This window comes from Pinus tabuliformis, chromosome 2_2 (genome assembly GCF_031772625.1).
Source record: "Pinus tabuliformis cultivar Carrire ecotype Pingquan chromosome 2_2, CPIR1, whole genome shotgun sequence".
NCBI classification, from domain to species: domain Eukaryota; kingdom Viridiplantae; phylum Streptophyta; class Pinopsida; order Pinales; family Pinaceae; genus Pinus; species Pinus tabuliformis.
In genome coordinates, this window is record NC_142300.1 from 1,164,838,448 (window position 1) to 1,164,845,689 (window position 7,242).

Genomic DNA, 7,242 nt, shown 5'->3' on the forward strand with positions numbered 1-7,242 from the left:
AAGATCTCGCCCTTGGTGAAGCCACCCAATGGTGTATGGTTGTGGATGTGCTGTGGTCGGTAAGCCCAACCGCTTCACGACCTCTGCCGAAATGAGGTTCTTTTGACTCCCGCTATCAACAATGAACTGTATCGGGGAGCCCTTTACCCACATCTGGGAGTGGAAGAGACGCTCCTCCTCCTCTGGATCTTCGGGTTCATTTTTCTGGATCTTTGCGGTAGCAACAGTGGCGCTGGGATCCGCATCAATGATATGCTTCCCTTTTTCATACCCCTTATCGGGTTCTGACTCAGAGTCGGAACATGCATCTGATTCTGAAACCTTTAGCTCAGCCACCAGTGACTGCTTGGCCCGACACTCACTTGTGTTGTGAGTGGAGCTCTTATGGAACTCGCACCATTTTCCAGTGTCCTTTCTCGGCTTCGCGGCGTTGCTCTTTGCTTGCAGCTTCGGCTGGTTGTCTTGGGCTGTCCCGCCTTGGCTTTGTCCTTTGTTCTGTGGTTTAGGGGCACCTTTCCCCTGCTTTGGATTCGTAGATCCAAAGTCTCGCTTCTTTTGTTTAAACTTCTGCTCGACCTTGACGGCATACCGGTATGCTGCGCCGAGCGAGGGGATGTTTAAGAACTGTATTTCTTCCTGGATGTACTTGTGCAGGCAGCCACGGTATTTGAGTATCAAATGTTGCTCCGAATCCTTGATACCCAACTTTGTGCGAAGGGTATGGAAAAGATTGGTGAACTCCGGCACGTCTTGGTCCCTTCCCTGCCGCAGCGTGGTCCACTTTATGTATTCATCCTCATAGCTTCCGACAGGGTAGTACTGCTCCTTGATGGCATCCCGGAACGAATCCCAGGTGGGTGCGGCTGAAAACAGTGAGCCAGTACTTTCATCCTTCTGCTCGCAGTAGGTTTCCCACCAGTCCTTGACGTGGGGGGCTGCTTTGAGAAGAGCAAAAACAATCTTTTCCCGACTCGAAAATTCATGAACAGAAAAATAACCCTCTAGCAGATTTAACCATTTATCTACGGCATCGGCGTCTATCTGACCCTCGAATATGGGGATTTCAAAATTAACTTGTACCTTAAAGGGTGTGGTGTTTCCAGAGGAGCTACTGGAAGCCGATGCGCCGCTTCTGGGTAGCCGCTGAAGGATCTGCACAAAGCTGTCCATCATCGCGTTCCGTTGTCGCTCGAGCGCTTCTTCGAGCAAGATTTTGATGGGATCTCCTGCCCCCTCGTCTTTCTTCTCGTCCGCCATGGGAGGCCGTCGGGATTTGCGAGGCTGGTCTTGCAAAGGTTCAACCAGTTCAAGCCCTAACTCCTTATATCCCGACCTTGTTGGGGACATGCAAAGAAAAACAGAGAAAAAGCAGACCGCTCTGATACCACTGATCCGGATTTAAACAGGAACGCAACAAATTACAGAGATAACCATATACACAAAGATGCAGCGGAAATAATACTTCATTTCATTAATGGAAAATACTGAAATATGCTTACAAACAGAAATGGCAATAAACTAGCTAGGGCGATGGTAGCTTATCTCTGAGAAGAGATGTGATGGCTACATGCCTCTGAACTGTCTTACAATGAGGCTCGAAGGCCTATTTATTGTTGAGAAACAATGGACAACCCTTAACATTCCAAAACCTAACCCTAGGAGATGAAACGCCAAACTGTGGGCCTCGTTTGGGTAAATTGGTACATCAACTTCCCGGGGTCGTAACTTTGGCATACGATCTCTGTTTGACGCGTACAATAGCTCGTTAGAAAGATCTATCCGAGCACTACCACTTTGGGAAGGGCAACATCGGTCCATGGACCCATGTTGCCCCCAGATTTCCCAAAAAAACGTCGTTTAGGGCCTCAAAACGGCTCCGGAAGTTCAGGACCCGAAAAACTGCTAAAAATAGTAAGTTGTGCTACAATTAAGGAAACTGAAAATGCTGAGAAAGACAATGGTGGGGGTCCAGGTGGACTTGGCAGGTGGCCACCAATATCCACCTGGATCACGTTCTGAGTAGACACTTTTCCCGTTAACAAAATGGTGACTCCGCTGGGGATCGTGTCTAGTTAGTTTGTTTGTGTTTCTCTTGTTGTTTGTTTCTTAAACACAGAAGTAGCAATTGAATTGCATTTTCCATTATCAAATGCAAAGTAGGCACCTGCTACTTCAATCCATTCACTGGATTTGTTTATGATTTGAACAGCTGATTCACGAATGATCTGATTACCCTTTGTGATAGCTCTTAGACCTCCTTTAAATCCACCCTCTGATTGTGCATTACTGATTGCTTTTACTCGGCCAAAAACCATAGATTAAACTGCAAACCGTGACCCAGAACCCGGATAGAAGTCTCATTTCTGCCCCAGCGCAGGCACAGTGAAGAGATTCTGCATTTCAACGCAGTTCCTGAGAGGGCTACCTGTGCTGCAATTCAGTTTCTCTGTGTAACATGTGCGCTGATCAGCCTAGCCCTGTGTAGTTGAGGTTCTTTGCTTCATTTTTTCAGTTTTGTCTCTGATTTTTGCAGCCTGTAATCAGTGTGTGTCTGTTTAAAAACCCCTTTTCTTTGCCTTAATTCCGCCTCCTTTGTACAAAAAGATTGTAGATGTTCTTTGTGTGTTTGTTACATCATTTACAGTTTTCCATTGAAAGAGTAGAATAGTCATACTGTCGTCCTTGGATTTAGATCTGTCGCAAGTGTCGATTTTGATCTTAGGAGAAAGTTTATTTGCTGTTGACAGTCGATTATACTTTTACTTTTGCCTTTGGTTTGAATTTGCCACTTTCTAGTGTCGAAACGAGTGTTTATTTCAAAATCATAAAGTGTCGTAATCTTCTCTACCTTTTGATTTCGAAAAGAAGCTTGTTTGTGTTTGTTGCTTGAAAGCAAATTCAGATTTGTACATCAACTTTCTTTTTAGGCATCAATATTAAGAAAGTGAAAACAAATACATGCATATGTGCATTTGCATATTGATAGTCTGTTTGGCTTGATTTAGGAAAAGTGCATTTACAGTGTGCTCTTTGCTCTTTGAGCAAAGATTGTGTCTTTCTTTTCCCCTTGTAGCTAGGATTTTCATTGCTGAAAAGAGATAAAAGTTTGCTTATCATCTTTAGATTTCATTTTAGGAATTACATCTACATCTCGTGGTGATCGCAAAAGGCAAACTTCTAAGAAAGATCAACTTAAAATAAATTGAATGAATCTAACAACGCTTTGGAACTTAACGCACAACATTTAGAGGTCTAGGCTAGAGACGTATTCTGGCGTCGTAAAGCCTGGTAACTGTTGTCCTTACTGATGGTTGGGTGATTCCTCCACTTTGAGACGATAAGTGCCAGTACGGACTTGTGCTCCCACGTACCGTCGAGTATATATTGGGAGACCCCTATAGGCTTAAAACCTTTTATCCATAGGAAGATGTGTCGACCTCCCTACTGATCGCAATGCACCAAACACAGCATTCGGGAAGATTGATTGCCGTACCGTAAAAAGTATTCTGCAGTTTTGCGATTGGTTTGGTACTCCCTCTACCTAGATCTCCAGAGCAGTCCCTTTCGTTCCTTTTCAGACTCCTTAACGGAAAAGGTCCATCTGAGCACTTGTCACTTCAGGCTCATTAAAAATCGAAGGAGACTAGAGTCATCTTTTGTTTTTTCTCGACTCTTAAAAACTGAAAAAACAAGTTGTGTCAAAGTGTCTTAAAATTTATTTTAAACGGAATATTCATACCCTTTTCCTACGTTGATCTTAGGTTGAGAAAATGGAGTCTACCAACCAAGGAATTCCCCTTGGTGGAAATCCTAGTCCCTTCTCCTCTTGGGGAGATGTTGGTGCACCCCATATGGCCACATTGTCGCTTCCAGGACTGACAATTGGCTTGCTAGTCTGGCTCTTCTCAACCAATGTCGTTCAGAACACCACTATTCCTGAACAATCGAATCAACAATTAGACAAGTCCAGAGTTGCCCACCAACCTTCTACTTCCTCTAATTCCTCCTCTCCTCCTTCCTCTTCGCTTGATGGGGCTGGCAAAGCCAAAAATCAAGTTCCTAAGGAGAAGAAGGAGAAGAAGAAGAAAGAGAAGAAGAAGAAGGAGCCAAAGGCGAATGGGGGAAACGAGTATCGTCTAACGAAAATCCACACACTGCACCAACCAGGCCTAAATCGCCATGTGTCATTTGCAAAGGAGACCACTTTCACAGAGATTGTCCTTGCATCCCACGGATACTAAGGGACTGGTCTCCTCGTTTGCATAATCCGGTGTCATCAACCTCTGATGATCATGTTGAAAGCACACGGTCAACTAGCGAAAGTGAAGCGCCAGGACAAAAAGGGAAAGCTAGATTTCCCTGTAAACTGTGCGAAGGCAATCATGCCGTCCACCGTTTTCCCTTCTTAGACGAAGCGAAAAGAGTTTTGGATGATCGTCCGGTTTCACTGTTACGATTTCCTCCTGGATATAATAAACTCTTGCCAAGTCCATCGCTAGTTGAGAATCCAGCTAGCCCGCTCAAGTGGTTGGCTAAAGCGCCTATCATCAAAGATAAACCATCTGAATCCATACCAGACGAAAGTCAAAGGGTCGAGGTGGCAGTTGACCCGGTCTTGCCTTCAGAGGTTTTATCTTCGGATGATACAGTCACTGAAGAGAACAAGGATGACACCGTCCAAATTCTCTTCATCAACACAGACACCGACGAACATGGGGGCAATCTACCCATTCCCTTACCGCAGGAGGGAAGTTCGTCAGAGCCATACCCGGCCGTCTACTCGGTCCCACCTCCAAGCAACCTAGTTGTCTCCTTCGATTGGAATCAACTAGGCAGACCCCGTTTACCAGCAAGCATACCATTCCGAATTATCGTTCAAATATATAGAATTGTCATGGCTGGTACCATCATAGATGAGGGGGCTTCTGTGAGTATCCTTTCCTCTATTGCTTGGAAAGCGCTTGGTTCGCCATCGCTGCTGCCTGAGATGAGAAATCTGACAGGCTTTGATAAAGGAACCAGTCGACCTTTAGGGATCCTTCCCAATGTGCCCATAACATTGAGAGGGAAGATAGTTCAAATGAACGTAATGGTAGTTCAAGGACCCTTGGATTATAACCTACTCCTTGGACGAGACTATGTTTATTGCATGGGAGCCATCGTCTCCTCACTCTTTAGAGTAATGTGTTTTCCGCACGAAGGAAGAGTGGTCAAGCTCGTGGACCAGCTTTCATTTCCCGGATCACGCATGGAAAATAGTCACACACCATCCCTAAATGGTCTCTTCACGCAAGAAATGTCTCAATCCCCAGTCCATACTCCCAATGAGCACGAGTAATTTGAAGGGATATGACTGAAACCCAGGGGGCATGCGTCCTGGTCTCCTTCGGCAGGAAAACTTCGGGTATAGGGTAGGTTTCCGTGGGAGAATATGACTAGTCTGTACCCCTTCCGTTGGTGGAAGAGGGGTTATTCTAGAATAAGATTCTCTTGTCAAAGTTATGTGAGTTGGCAGACGTCGTCACTCACCTTTGTTTATCTCGGTAGACACCGCCGAAGAAGTGTTTTGTTTGCACCGCAAATAGAACAATCTTTGGGTAACCTGTAAGAGGTAGGCCTTTCCCGATAGAACAAATGTTTTGTCTACAAATTGAGGGGTAACCTTGAAACCATATTTTATACCTGGGGGCATGCAAACCTTTTGGAGTGCAAGCGAGGGGCGGCTATTTAATTTTTAAATTTTTAGGACCTCTAACCCTTTAAACTTGTAGGATTAGTCGTCACCTAACTTGCATAAAGAAGGGATGTGGGGCAAAAATCTAAAAACTGCCAATTTTATATGAGACTTTCTTATCATATGACTGGATTAATCGAGCAGTTTTAGCGCATAGTTCAAGCTCGTTAAAAAATAAACATAAGACATGAGCAAATGTTTCCACCCGCATTTAAGCTCGTTAAAAATGAACTATTCCTCGGTAAATAACCACCGTGAATGAAGCATTTCAGCCATTAAAGCCTTGGTCGTGTTTGCACCGTCACCTCCACTTTTCCATTGGCCGATCATTCACCTCCATTTGATTGTTTACCCATTTTGAGGAACAGCTGCGAAGAGTGATTTCACTAGCCATCCTTGTGACACTGCCGTGATTGGAAAATTCCAACCCTTACCTGGAATCAGCTGCTACCCATTTTTATCACTCGTTCCTCAAAAGACGAGTCTTCTTTAAGCTCTTTTCAACTGACTCGTAAAATATGAAAAGATTGCCGAGTTTTGGCCTTCTAGCTCGTTAAAGTGACCGGAAGTGCTATCCCTCCTCTAGATTTTAATCTTTTTGGACCTGAGGGATTATTGCACAAAAAGATCGAGCGCTTGTTTTGTTCGGCTCGTTAAAACTATCAAAAATTCATCCCTTCTGTATTGTTTTATACTTTTTCGGACTTAAGGGATTAGATGACGAAAAAGGAATTTCGGAGTTACCTTTACGTACCTTTTCAGACTCTCTAAAAATGAAAAGGACCGAGTTATCTTTGTCGTTAAACACGTTAAAAAGATTAATAGCGACAAACTTGTCTTTAGACGAGAACGAGTTTCACTATCGCTAGGCTCGTTAAAACATAGCGATGGGTTTGCCCGAAGGGAAAATTATAGAACAAGCCTATGTGATCCTCCTCAAGCTTGACAAAAATAAAGAGGTACTGGTCAGCAATGACTGGGGAAAAATTGGGAAGAAACTCAAAGAATCTTTATTGGTAGCAAGTCGCTCTTGAACATGACACTTCCACTCCGTGCCTAAGTCGGGTTGGGTTGTTTCATTCACCGGTCACATCGCCATGGTCACGCCATACCATCACATTTGGGGTAAATGCTACCAATCCATCACATAAGTGTCGCCGACATGTTCAAGAGAAGTCATCCAGAGAAGTCATCCATGTCCCATCCACTACCATACATTATACTTCATTCTTTCATGACTGCCATCCTGAACCATATATCATCAGATTGTTTTCACCTCTATCAAAATCATTTGCTCCGTTCCGTGCAAGGATAATTTTAGGGGCGAATGTTCGCCCTTTGGCGAAATTAAGGGGTTTTAAATTTTTAGTGGGCGAATATTTTGTATCATAGTACATTTTTACAAATCACCTCAAATAGCCCACCTTATTTTAAGGGAGAGGGTAAAAAAGGTAAATTTAGCCCTTGAAATTAGGACTTACAACCTTCCATTCGCCCATTTTCAAGAA